Source organism: Petaurus breviceps, unplaced genomic scaffold (assembly GCF_028583685.1).
Source record: "Petaurus breviceps papuanus isolate PSGF00001 unplaced genomic scaffold, PetGlider_PUasm1.0 90683, whole genome shotgun sequence".
NCBI lineage: Eukaryota > Metazoa > Chordata > Mammalia > Diprotodontia > Petauridae > Petaurus > Petaurus breviceps.
The window spans coordinates 8,344,949-8,358,850 of record NW_027187308.1 but is presented as its reverse complement, the minus strand read 5'-3'; positions in this window follow the sequence as shown (position 1 = coordinate 8,358,850).

The window sequence follows — 13,902 nt, the reverse complement described above, 5'->3', positions numbered from 1 at the left end:
TGGAAAAGGCTTCTGGTAGAAAGTGGGATTGTAGCTGGGACGTGAAGGCTGTCATTGTGACTAATTTGTGTAAATGGAAGTGTATCAAAAAGGGTTCAAGGACTATAGTTGTGAATGGAGATATGTATTTCCCCTACTCTAGGGTTTTTTTCCCCACTCTAGGACCCTGAGAGTAAGTTATAGACACATGGCATCTATGGCTAGCTACTCTCTGGAACCCTCTCTTCTTCAAAGTTGCAATTTTAATCAACTATTGACCAACTCCTATTAAAAGAGCAGTCAAGAGAACTTTGTACACAATCACTGACACATCATATCTGTGATGACTAACTTTGATAGACTGGGCTGCTCTCAGCAATGCAAGGTTATAAGACAACCCCAAAAGCCTCATGATGGAAAGGGCTATCCACATTCAGAGAAAGAACTATCAAGTCCAAATGCAGATTGAAGCAAACTGCTTGCTCTCTCTCTTTCATGTTCTGTTTTGTTTCATTCCTTCTTTCTCATTGTTCATTCCATTGGTTATAATTCTTCTTTACAACCTGACTAATGTTTAATGTGAAGGTATTTGTAGAACCTATATTGGATTGCATGCCGCCATGGGGGGGGGGGGGGGGACAGAAAAGGAGGGGGAGAAAATTTGGAACTCAAGGGATTATGGAGCTGAATGTTGTAAACTAAAGTAAATCATTATTTTTTAAATAAAAGAGCAGCCAAGTCAGTTTAGGTTAGGGAGCAAGGCACTTCAAGGGAGGGAGTCCCATCACTTGCCCTCAGACCCTGCTGGAGAGTGGCAGCAACCCCAGATCACCAATCGGTTTGTAAAAAAAATGAAAAATAGTTAATACCAATCTCCCAGGGTTATTGTGGCGATAAATGAGATAGTATTTGCAAAAATATTTGCAAACCTTAAAATATCACATAAATTCTTGTTCTCCTTATAGTTATTATGATTATTATTAATATTACTATAACTGGTTACAAAGCAAGAGTAAGGGATAAACTGATCCTCCCCATCAGTGCCCTTGTGATGCTAGAATTGGAGCAATGACTCCGGCACATTGGGTGGGCTCCCAGTTGCAAATATGAACAGGATATGGAAAAAAAGTTGTAATAAGACAGACGTGTCTTGTTGTGATCCACATTGTTAGAGGGCGTTCCCAAATGGACAGGATCACACACCCATTGGCATATAGGAGCATCCTTGGCAAGGGAAAGTTTTATGAAACAGTTTTCCTTTCAAACTCACTACCACTTTTTCAGGAATTATGTAGGTTGTTTCTGTAGAGCAGCTGTGTAAAATACCAAGGACACTCAAAACAGATGGAAAGAACATGTTGAATATGTCTTCTACCTGTATGTGCTAATTGATCTCCTTCCTGGAGAACCCTGAAATAAGGAACTGTAATACTTTCCAATTGCTTTTAAAAATAAGCAATTAAAAAACAGCTCACTGAATGGTTAAAGCAAACACTTTCTTTTTAAGCTGAAAGAAGGGACAGTAACAGAAAAAAAAAAAGGTAAGATCTCCAAAGGGAACTTCCATAATTGAACAATGTCTCTCAATTGTCAGAATACCCATTTACTGTGAAGATAGTTTGTAAAAAACAGATTTTTTTTTCTAACTTTTTTATGTGACCAAATATCTTTACTTTTAAAAAAAATTGGGGGTGGCTAGGTGGTGCAGTGAAGAGAGCACCAGCCTTGGAGTCAGGAGGACCTGAGTTCAAATCCTACCTCAAACACTTAACACACACACACACAAAAAAAAAATTAGCCATGTGACCTTGGGCAAGTCACTTAATCCCAATTGCCCTACCTTCTGCCCTCCAAAAGGCCAAAAAAAACTTTATTAATTTTTTAGTTTTCAATATGTACTTCCAAAAGATTTTGAGTTTTAAATTTTCTCCCCTTCCTTCCCCTAGCCCCTTCTCAAGATAGCATGCAATCTGATATAAGCTCTACATATACACTCATATTAAACCTATTTTCACATTATTCATGTTGTAAAGAAAAATTAGACCTAATGGGAGGAACCACAAGAAAGAAGAAACAAAACAAAAGAGAGCAAATAGCCAAATATTTTTACTTAATGTGTTTGTGGCATCTAGATGTTTACAAGATTTCTAGTACACATTCTGACAAGAGCTAAAAAATGTAACACTCAAATACATTATCACAGGGGTGGCAAGGTAGCACAGTGAATAAAGCATTGGCCCTGGAGTCAGGAGGACCTGAGTTCAAATTTGGCCTCAGACATGTAAAACTTACTAGCCTTGTTACCTTGGGCAAGTCACTTAACCCCAATTGCCCTGCCCTCCCCCCTCCAAAAAGCAAAAAAAAAAAAAAAGAAAAAGAAAAGAAAAATACACCATCATCACTTTGCTCATTATACCCAAGGTGTCACTTACCAAACAACACAAAAGAGTTCTCAGTCAGTCTTCTCAGGCAGAATTTCTCAAGAAAGGAATAGTGGTTCCTAGAGAGCTGGAGGGACAGAGACCTCTTTACCAGGGGACCCAGTCCCCCAAGCCAATCACCCTAGACTCAAATTAGTCCCTAACAGTCAAAGAAAAACAAGTAAGAATTCAAATTCATTCTACAGTTTTTTCATCTCTTATAAGAGATGATTGGTGGGTCATCCTCTTTCAATCAATCAATCCATGAATAAGCATTTATTATGTGCCTACTATATGCCTGCCACTCCACTATGTGATGCTGATCCAAAGATTCTAGTAAAACAATCCCTGGCCTCACAGAGTATATTCTAAAGAGGAAGATAACATGCATATATGTATATGTATGTATGCATGTATATATATATATACATATACAAAATATATAAAATGACTGCAAGGTAATTTTTGGGAAGGAGGGCACTTGGTTATGATAATAGGGCTAATACTATTAAGTAGAAGAATTTGTACTTTCCTTTCAAATTTCAATCAATAAGTATTTATTAAAATGCCTATTATTTTCCAGGCCCTGTGCTTAGTGCTAGGGGTGTAAAGACTAAACTAAAATATTCCTTTCCTTCAAATACTTTGTTTTATCAGGGAAGAAAGGAATGTAACAAACATTTTCTAAGCACCTACTATGTGCCAGTAACCATACTAGGCACTCTACAGTTATCTCATTCGATCCTCAACACAACATGGGGATATAGATGCTATTACTATCCCAATTTTACAGTTGAGGAAACTGAGGCACACAGAGGTTAAGTGAATGACCCAAGGTCCCACAACTAGTATCTGTACTCAGATTTCAACTCACATCTTCCTGAGTGTGGGTCCAGGGCTCCATCCAGTGTACAACATAGCTGCCTCAAAAAACAAACAGGATACTATATGCCAAATATAGACAAAATAAATACAAGGCAATTTCAAGGGAAGATAGGGATTAGGAAAAAGTCATTGGATTTTTCAATTAAGAGATATTTGGTTCCTTTGGAGAAAACAATTGAACAAAGGGGTTGGAAGCCAGAATGTAAGTTGTTTTAAAAGATTAGGCATGTTTACCTTATCCTTTCCCATATTACTTTCTTGTTTAAACCACAAGTCTTTTTCTAATTTAATTTTTATTTTATTGTGAAAATATGTTTAATGTGAAGGTATATACAGAACCTTTATCAGATTACATGCCATCTTGTGGGGTGAAGAGAGAGGAGAGGGAGAGGGAGAAAATTTGGAACTCAAAAACTTGTGGAACTGAATGTTGTAAACTAAAAATAAATAAATTTAAAAGGGAAAAAATAGTATGTTATTTTTTCCAATTACATATGAAGATAATTTTTAATATTCATTTTTAAATTGTTTCAAATTTTCCCCTTTCCTCCTTCCCCCATCTCCTCCCTAAGATGGTAAGCAATTTGATATGGGTTATATATGTACAATCATGTAACACATATTTCCATATTAGCCATGTTGTGAAAGAAGAAACAGACCAAAAAAGAGAACAAAACCAAGACAAAAAAAGCGGAATGGTATGTTTTGATTTGCATTCAGACTTCATCAGTTCTTTCTCTGGAGATAGATAGCATTTTCCATCATGGGTCCTTCGGAATTTCTTGGATTGTTGCATTGCTGAGAAAAGCTAAGTCTATCACAGTTGATCATCATATAATGTTGCTGTTACTGTGTACAATGTTCTCCTGGTTCTGCTTACTTCATTTTGCATCAGTTCATGTAAGTCTTTCCAGGTTTTTCTGAAATTTGAAGTCAGAGATCTTAAGTGTATCCACTAAAGGTAAGTTGGGTTTGAACACATAAGGAATTGGGGCTAGTTGGGAAGAGTAGGCTAGCTTTTGTGTGAGGAGGAGCAATGTGAAACCAGTATAGAAACATCAGTTACAGCCCGAAGTACCATGAAGGAGTTTGCATTTCATCCTAGAAGATAGGTAATCACTATAGCTTCTAGAGGAAGCAAGTGACATAGTTAGAACTATTATCTAATAATAAAAATTTGGCAGCTGTGCAGACAATGAATTGGAGAAGGGAGAAACTACTGGAAGAGAGATAGAAAGGGGAGAGCAGGGTTTTCTGAGTCCTCTCCCTCCCTTGCTGTTTAATCTTAGACACATCTCTTAATTTTTCTCACTCTTACTCCCCATCACAGAATTATACTGGATTACTCTGTATCTCTTACAGCTTTAATAGTCAATGCCTATTATATTAGTTTAGTTGGCTAGAATATGTATAATTATTTCATTTTCTTTTCTCTTCTCTCTCATTTCTTCATTCTTTCCTTCCTTCCTTCATTTCTTTCTTTCTTCATGGAGGGGAGCAAAATATAAGTAAAGTAAAAGTAAATATAAAGAAAGTAGAAAGATTATGAAGGTTTTTTTTTAAGCCAAACAGAAGAATTTCTATTTGACTCAGGAGGGAATAAGGAGCTCAATAGTTTATTGAAAGGTAGGAGAGGAGGTGTTATGGTCAGAAGAAAATGAGAGGAAAGAAAGTAAAGAGAACTATTGTAGATGATCTTCTGGAGGAGTTTGGTCAGAAAAAAGAGATAGAGTGATATAAGATGATAGCTAGCAGGACTGGCCAAATAAAATGAAGGGGTTTTTGAGGATGGGAGAAACATAGGTGTATATGTAGGCAATAGAGAAGGAGTCACTAAACAGGGAGTGATTGAAGATTAATGAGAGTCAAGATGTTCCACTACAGACGAGATGGAATAGGATCACTTGTTCATGTAGAGGGGTTTATCTTAGCAAGGAGAAAGGCCACTTTTTCTAATTAGGCCAGGGTAAAGGAGAAGTTAAAGGCAGAAAGAACCTGAACAATGTGAAATGAAGAACAGGGAGAATGCAAATGACCTCAATTTTTTTTAGTGAAATATGAGGCAAGTTTCTTAATTTAGAGGTGAAGGGGGAGAATTGTAGAAGGTTTGAAGAACAATGAAAAGTTTTGGAAAAGCTGTTATGTTAAGTGGAGTAGTGAGTTGATAAAGGAGGTATAAAAGGGTTGCTTTGTCTCAACAAGAAGCCAGTTGAGACTATGTAATATAAACTTGTAGTGGACCTGGTTGGCATGGTTTCATGATTTACTCTAGCTTTGTTTAGCAATATGTGAATATGAGTCAAGGAAAAAAATTGTAATATTTCAAGGCTAGTGTTCAGCAGGTCAAGATCTTTAATAGGATAAAGGTACAAGGGACTTGTGACAAGAGGGGAATGGAGAGTTGGACTGGTTCACTACAAGTTCCAGATGGAGAAGGGAAGAGAAAGTACATAGTACAGGGGCAAGAACTCAAATGGAGATATTAGAAGTTGCAGCAAGGGCAAAGAAGAAGGTTTAGAGTTACAAGGCAGAGGGAGAAGTAGAATGACAACAGAATGTGATCAGATAAGGGAATTTCTGTATTCACAAACATGGAAGTGAAGCATGTATGGGTGGTGATAGGATCAAGGGTATGACCATTTCTGTGTGTAGATGTGGTTGAGTGGAGGAATACTAATCAGAAATGAAGAATTTGAGGAACTGAGAAGTTAGGTGGAGTATCAATATGTGTGTTGAAATTCTCTATTATAAGAGTAGGACTTTGGGGAGGTAGAAAGACTGCATGCCAAATACTGAACTCATTGAGGAAGGAAGGAAAAGTTGCAGAAGTCTGTAGACAACAGCTACCTTTATCTAAATTAAAAGATAAAATATGGGTTGAATGAACCTCAAAAGAAGGGATGCCATTGAATAATGGTAGTAGGAAGAGAGTCTGGAAGTGGCAATGAGGGGGTAAGGAATAATCCAATTTCCTCACCAGGATCAGTGAGTGAAGCAGCAAGGAATAAAGACTGATACAATTCAAGCAACTTAATGGGGGAAATGTATTACCAAAGAGTCAAAATAAGGCTGTGAAAGTCTGGCATAAAATCCATATGCAGGTTCTGAGTGTGTTCCAAAAACCCTAGCAATAATTCCCATTTGAAGTAGTACTGAAAAGGTTAGATCCAGATATATTGAGGCTAGTAAAACTGAAGTCTGTGCAAAAAAAGCCCCCAGAGTATGGAAATTAATGTGATGCTGGGCCCACTATACAGGACCAACCTCAACTGCTTCCATTCACATGAATGACTCCACTTTCATTTGAGAGCTGGGCATGTAGACTAATGTAAATACTATCTGTTCACCTCATCTGGATATGAGAAAAGTTTATACTTAGAATGAGTTGCTTAGAAGCTTGCAATCACATATCCAAACACCTAGATTTTAAATCCTCAAATACCTGGATTTTATGCAACCATCTGCAATTTAATTTAGTGACTTTGAAGAGGTTTCTCTATGTGAACTTGCCTTTTACAGCTTTTTCTATTAATTCTGGCAATAGTTTTCTGGTAATGATCTTCCAGAAATTACTATTGGTTTAGGTATTTCCAAGTATTATTCTTTTAATCAGGGTGGCCCATGCAAAGCAGTTTGTGCTTAACCAAGTATAGCTCCAAAGTTCCCCTTTTAAAGTATCCCACAGCATACCAATGCTTTTTAAATTATTTTCAATTTTAGGTTCAGTACCCAAGTCCTTCTAATGTCATTATTCCCATGTTTCAGATGGAGAAATGAAGGCTAGAAGAGACTGATTTGATCCAGATCATTTAGCTATTTAATAACGAAGCCAAGAACAGAACCAACATATATATCCAAATGCTTTTTACTACAATGTTTTTTCCTGAGCTGCCTTAGAGGACCTTGCTCCGGCCAAGATCAAAACTCCTACAAACAACTAACTACTTTTAAAAACCAGAAATGGACTGCTGGAACTTCCTTTAATTGGCATGAATGCAGTCTGAAGCTGTCAAGCCCAAACGGTCTTGGCTTACCCTCCATGACAATTTTGACAGTAAAACTCCGAAACGCAAACATTTAGCAGTTCAGAAAAAACAAGATCGAGCATTTCTTTCTATCCAACATAAATCAAAATAAACAATAAAAGAAGAATGAACTGTTTCCAAACTGATGTGGATGGAGCAAATCACCCAGACATGGTATAAAAGAACCTAGGAGAAATCCCATTGTTGGACCCAAATGGGGTCCACAGTTGTTCCTGAACCAGGCTAACATTTCCTTCCACATGCTAAGATCCCTCCCAGAAGGTGGCATGTTGGCGTCACTGCCGCCAAATACATCTGAGAGCAGAGCCTGGCCTCCACTGCATAACACATGGGGGTCAGATGGAAATCTATAGCCAACCATCTCCTTGAAATGAAAACAGGAGTTTGCAACATGTTTCTAATGAAGTGTTTTGGTACGGAGGAAAGAAACAAGACAATACAAAAAGCTCCACAGAGAGAAATGGCAAACAGGCTATGCTGGCTTGCAAGGTATTCAAGCATTCCCTTGCCCTGAAAATATGAAGTTGGAACAACGACTGTGAGAGATTGATGGAATTGGGAGCTGCTTTCATTCCACGGCTGCTTCTCAATCACCCAAGTGTTTTTATTATTTCTTGAAGCAATATGAGTAGCTGCATTCTCTAGGGAGACTGTTGTATTTTCTCTTTTTAACAGTGAAAGAATGTTATTGTCTAAAAATTACCCTGCAAAGTGAGGATAAGAACAAACCATCAGTAACAATGCTAGTAGTAATACTTGACTGAACATTATTTGAAATGACAGCATTGTTAATAAAAAGAATGGTTTTCATTCCTTTCCTTAGCATTGCTGTTCACAAACTAAGAGAAAAAAATATATAAATATATATTCTTTCTTTTTCTTTCCCGTGTGTGTGTGTGTGTGTGTGTGTGTCTGTGTATGTAAGGGCAGCTAGGTGGTATAATGGATAGAATGCTGGGTCTGGAGTCAAGAAGACTCCTCTTCCTAAGTTCAAATCCGATCTCATACACTTACTAGCTGTGTGACCCTGGGCAAGTCACTTAACTCTGTTTGCCTCAGTTTCCTCATCTGTAAAATGAGCTGGAGAAGGAAATGTAGAACTGCTCTAGTATCTCTCCCAAGAAAACCCTAAATGGGGTCACAAAGAGTCAGACCTAACTGAAAACAACTGAACAACAAGAATAAATATATGTATGTCGATATGTATGCATGTATGTATATATGTGTGTGTTGTTGCTGTTCAGTCATTCATTCATATCTGACTCTTGACAATACTGTCCATGAGGTTTTCTTGGAAAATATAATAGAATGGTTTGTCATTTTCTTCTCAAGGGATTAAGACAAGCAAAAATTAAGTGACTTGCTTAGGGTCACACAGTTAGTAGATGTCTGATGCTGGATTTGAACTCAGGTCTTCCTGACTACAGGCCCAATGCTCTATCCACAAAGCCACCTACTTGTCTGATGTGTGTATGTATATGTGTATGTGTATATACATATGTGTGCCCATATACACACATATGTATGTATACACACATATACATATACACAGACACACACACACACACACACTGTGATTTAGGCATCAGGAGACTTGGATTATAGTCCTGTCTCTGAAATTAACTGACTAAATGACCATGGTCAGTTGTGGTATAGTGACAAGAACCCTAGATTTGAAGCTGGAAAGTCTCGATTCAAATCTCAGCTTCACCACTTATTAAGATGATCTTGTACAGATCACCTAACCTGTATGAGTCTCAGTTTCTACAACTGTAAAATGAGGGCACAAGACTAAATAACCAAAAAGTCTTTTCCAACTCTAAATCTAAAATTCTAGAAAACCTCTCTGGGCTTCATTTTCCTCATGTGTAAAATGAGGGAGTTGTATTAAATAGTCACTGCAGTCTCATCCAAATCTAAAATGCCATGATTCTAGAGGTTTAATTAAATGCTACATGAGCTTTATGTCAATGTGTTTACTATATATGCTCATAGTTTTTATGCAAAAGGTTCAAGTTTGGGGATAATTTCACTTTGCCCTACATAGATGGTATGCTACTGTTCAGTGGGGAGAGAGAGAGACAGACAGAGATGGACATAGAGACGGACAGAGAGGGGGAGAGAGAGAGTGAGGAGGAAGACAAGGAGGAGGAGGAGGAGAAGGAGAAGGAGGAGGAGGAGAAGAAGAAGAAGAAGAAGAAGAAGAAGAAGAAGAAGAAGAAGAAGAAGAAGAAGAAGAAGAAGAAGAAGAAGAAGAACAAGAACAAGAACAAGAACAAGAAGAACAAGAACAAGAAGAACAAGAAGAAGAAGAACAAGAACAAGAAGAACAAGAAGAAGAAGAAGAACAAGAACAAGAACAAGAACAAGAACAAGAAGAAGAACAAGAACAAGAAGAAGAACAAGAAGAAGAACAAGAAGAACAAGAACAAGAACAAGAACAAGAAGAACAAGAAGAAGAAGAAGAGGAAGAAGAAAAGGAAGGGGAAGTGGAATGAGAAGGGGAAGGAAGAGGGAAGGAGAGGGGGAAGCAGAGGGGAAAGAGAAAGGGAGGAAGAGGAGTAAGAAGGGAGGAAGGAAGAAAGGAAGGAAGGAAGGAAGGAAGGAAGGAAGGAAGGAAGGAAGGAAGGAAGGAAGGAAGGAAGGAAGGAAGGAAGGAAGGAAGGAAGGAAGGAAGGAAGGAAGGAAGGAAGGAAGGAAAATTCTGCAAAGAAAATGTATCCTCAGTACTAGGACTGAAATCTGAGATTCAGGAAATTTTGAAATATAGAACTTTTTTAATGCACATAATCACTAACAGTCTGTGGAATGCCCATAGCACACTTTGTGACAAACTTTCAGATGTTAAGTGGCACAGTGAATAGAGCACTGGGCTTGGAATTAGAAGGCCTGAGTTCAAATCCTGCCTTAGACATTTACTAGTTGAATGACCCTGAGTCATATAACCTATCTCAGCCCCAGTTTCCTCCTCTTGATAACTTTTTTTGCTTCAATCTGTATTAAGACAGCACCAGTTCTTTCTCTGGGAATGTATAGCATTTTTCATCACAAGTCCTTCCTTCAGAGTTATCATGTACTGTCATATTGCTGAGAATAGCTAAGTCATTCACAGCTGATCATCTCACAATATTGCTGTTACTTTGTACACAGTACATTTCACTTCACATTAGCCCATGCATGTTTTTCCAGGTTTTTCTGAAGCATCCTATTCATCATTTCTTTCTCCAATTGATGGGTATCACCTTAATTTCTAATTCTTTGCCCCCAGAAAAGAGCTGCTATAAATATACATATAGGTACATATTGGTCCTTTTCCTTTTTGTTTTTTCCCTCTTTGGGTATACAGACCTAGCAATGGTATTGCTAAGTCAAAGGATATGCATGGTTTTATACCCCTTTCGACATAGTTCCAAATTGCACTGCAGAATGGTTGAATCAGTTCACAACTCCACCAACAGTGCATTAATGTCTCATTTTCCCCACATCCCTTCCAGCATTATTCATTTACCTTTTCTGTCCTATTATAAAATCTAATTGGCATGAGTTAATACCTCAGAATTGTTTTAATTTGTGTTTCTCCAATCAATAGTGAGTTAGAGTATTTTTTTTTCATATGGCTATAGATAGCTTTGATTACTTCATCTGAAAACTGATCATATCCTTTGATCGTTTATCTATTTGGGAATGGCTCTTATTTTTATAAATTTGACTCAGATCTCTATATGTTTGAGAAATGATGCCTTTATCAGGGAAACTTGCTTCAAAATTTTTTTCACAGTTACTAACTGTATTTCCCTCCATGCTTTCCCACCATGTTTATTCTATTCTCTCTCCTTTTACCTTGTCCCTCCTCAAAAGTGTTTTGCTTCTGATTACCCCCTCCCCCAATCTGTCCTCCTCTTATCCGTTTCCCCATCCTAAGATAGATTTCTATGCCCAATTGAGTGTGTATGTTACTCCCTCTTTGAGCCAATTCTGAGGAGAGTAAAGTTCACTCACTCCACCTCACCTCCACCCTGTTCCCCTCCACTGTGAAAGCTTTTTATTACCTCTTCTAAGCAAGATAATTTACGCCCATTCTACCTCTCCCTTTCTCTTTCTCCCAGTACATTCCTCTCTCACCCCTTTGCTTTATTTTTTAGATATCATTCTTTCATCTTCTCACATAGGAATGTAAACAGTTTAACCTTATTAAGACCCTTATAATTTCCCTTTCCTGTTTATCTTCTTATGCTTTTCTTGAGTCTTGTATCTGAAAGTCAAATTTTCTATTCAACTAGGGTCTTTTCATCAAGAATGCTTGAAAGTCCTCTGTCTTATTGAATGACCATGTTTTCCCCAGAAGGACTATGTTCAGTTTTACTAGGCAGGTGATTCCTGGTTGTAATTTCAGCTTTTTTGCCCTCCAGAATATCATTCCAAGCCCTCTGATCCTTTAATGTAGAAGCTGCTAAATCCTGTGTTATCCTGACTGTGGCTCCACCATACTTGAATTGTTTCTTTCTGGCCACTTGCAATATTTTCTCCTTGATATGGGAACTCTGAAATTTGACTATAATATTCCTGGCAGTTTTCATTTTGGGATCTCTTTAAAGAAGTGATTGGTGGATTCTTTCTATTTTTATTATACCCTCTGGTTCTAGAATATCAGGGCAGGTTTTCTTGATAATTGCTTGAAAAATGATATGTAAGCTCTTTTTTTTGATCGTGGCTTTCAGGTAGTCCAAAAATCTCTTAATGACTTCTAAAGATTCCTTCCAGCTCTGAAATCTATGATCCTTATGAAGGTAACCCGAGGATGTTCCAGTCACACATACTATCCAGAGATGAACATGATTTGGTATCACCAGGGTATTTATGATTTTTACTAAAAAACAAAGCAGAAGAAAAGAACTTCTGCTTTCCCCAATGTGCAAGCCCAAGGTCCTTTTCAAAGTGTCTCTAAGAAAGAAAAGATATGTGGTTAAGATCCCATGCAGTATACCTCTGAATATTCTGTATACTTACAGCATATTGTTATAAGTAATTTTCATGCATTTTTCTTTCAATTCTCTTAATTTTTCTTCTCTATGTTATCTTCTTCCAAGTGGGGTTTTTCAGACATACTTCATGAGTGTTGAGGAAATATGAGTAGAAGCTGGCTTCATGGCCTTTTAGGGGAAAGAGAAATAGCATTTGTGGCTGAATTTAATGAATTTTCACTGGTGAAATTCGCATGAAATTTCAAGGGGGAAAAAAGCCTACAAAAGTCCCTGAGTGGTTATAGCAAATGTGTTCAGAATCACTGCCAATTGGTAATGCTTTCACTATGGAATGAGAACATGCACAGAATGGTTCATAATTCAGGTATCCTTATTAAGTTCTCCCAACGTTTTTTACCTAAGGAAAGTCTCTATTCAGTATATATTACTTTTTGCTGAACACATTCAAGTTTGATAAGCCAATATTTCAGTAAGAATGATATTGAGGTGCCAAACAGGATGGTACCTAGAAACCACTTAAAATAACCATGGTATTAAGCTCCTATTATATACACAGTAAAAATGTGGTAGGCACTGAAAACATAAAGATCAAAAATATATCTTATTCAGATTCAAGTAAAACTGAGGCTTAAAAAAGCAGAAAACTCAAAATACAAATGTGTTCATTCATTTGCCAGTAATTTTGCCCTCTAATCAAGAGCCTTAAAATGTCCTTGCCATCTTTAAGGAGACATTTTAGCCAAATTTATCCTGATTAACTTGACCATTGATTTTTAGTAAATATAGGCAAGAGTCTCAAGGATTAATGAAAGTTTCTAAATATGGCAGGTGACCAAGACCTGAAGTGAAAATGCCTGGGAAGCAGAGAAATCCTGTCCCACCCCCAAGCCCCAGGTTCTTATCTCGTTAATTTGGATTATTATAAACCTACAGATTCCCACATTTCTTCCCTCACATGACACATCCTCCACGTGGGTTACTTCTGCTTTATCATATCATTTGCTAAACACCTGTTACTTGTCTGGGAAAAGAGAGGGAGAGGAAGGGAGACAGAAAAACAGAGACAGACAGGGACAGAGAGAAGGAGGGATAAAGAGAGAGAAATTTCCAGTATTCCTAGTCTCTCTAAGACCATAAGTTTCATTGCAGGAACTGAAGTACATTGTTAGAAGGAGCTTCTACACTGAGTGCTGATTGGTTTACAGATGAAGTCGCAGGTGTATTCTCCCTTCCTCAAAAATATTGGTAAACCATGAATACCTTTCTTGTACTTAGTAAAAGAGAGTCTAAGAAGGGGAAGAAACAAAAATGTGATCTTGTCAATTGGAAAAGTGTTAACTCACATTGGGTAGCTCAAGCAACATCTGTGTCAATCAACAACGAATAAGAAGGGACCAAGAAAAACATCCTGGTCTATTGGTGACAAATCTTGCTCCTAGTACAAGTATGACTAATGGTGCCCCTCAGATTTCTGCACTTCTACCTTGGCACCTGTTCTCCTACACAAAATATTGGTAGGCAATCGTGTCCCCATAAAACTCTTATACAATCTCATCTCCATTTTGACCCTCTGTATTATGCCTTCCTCCT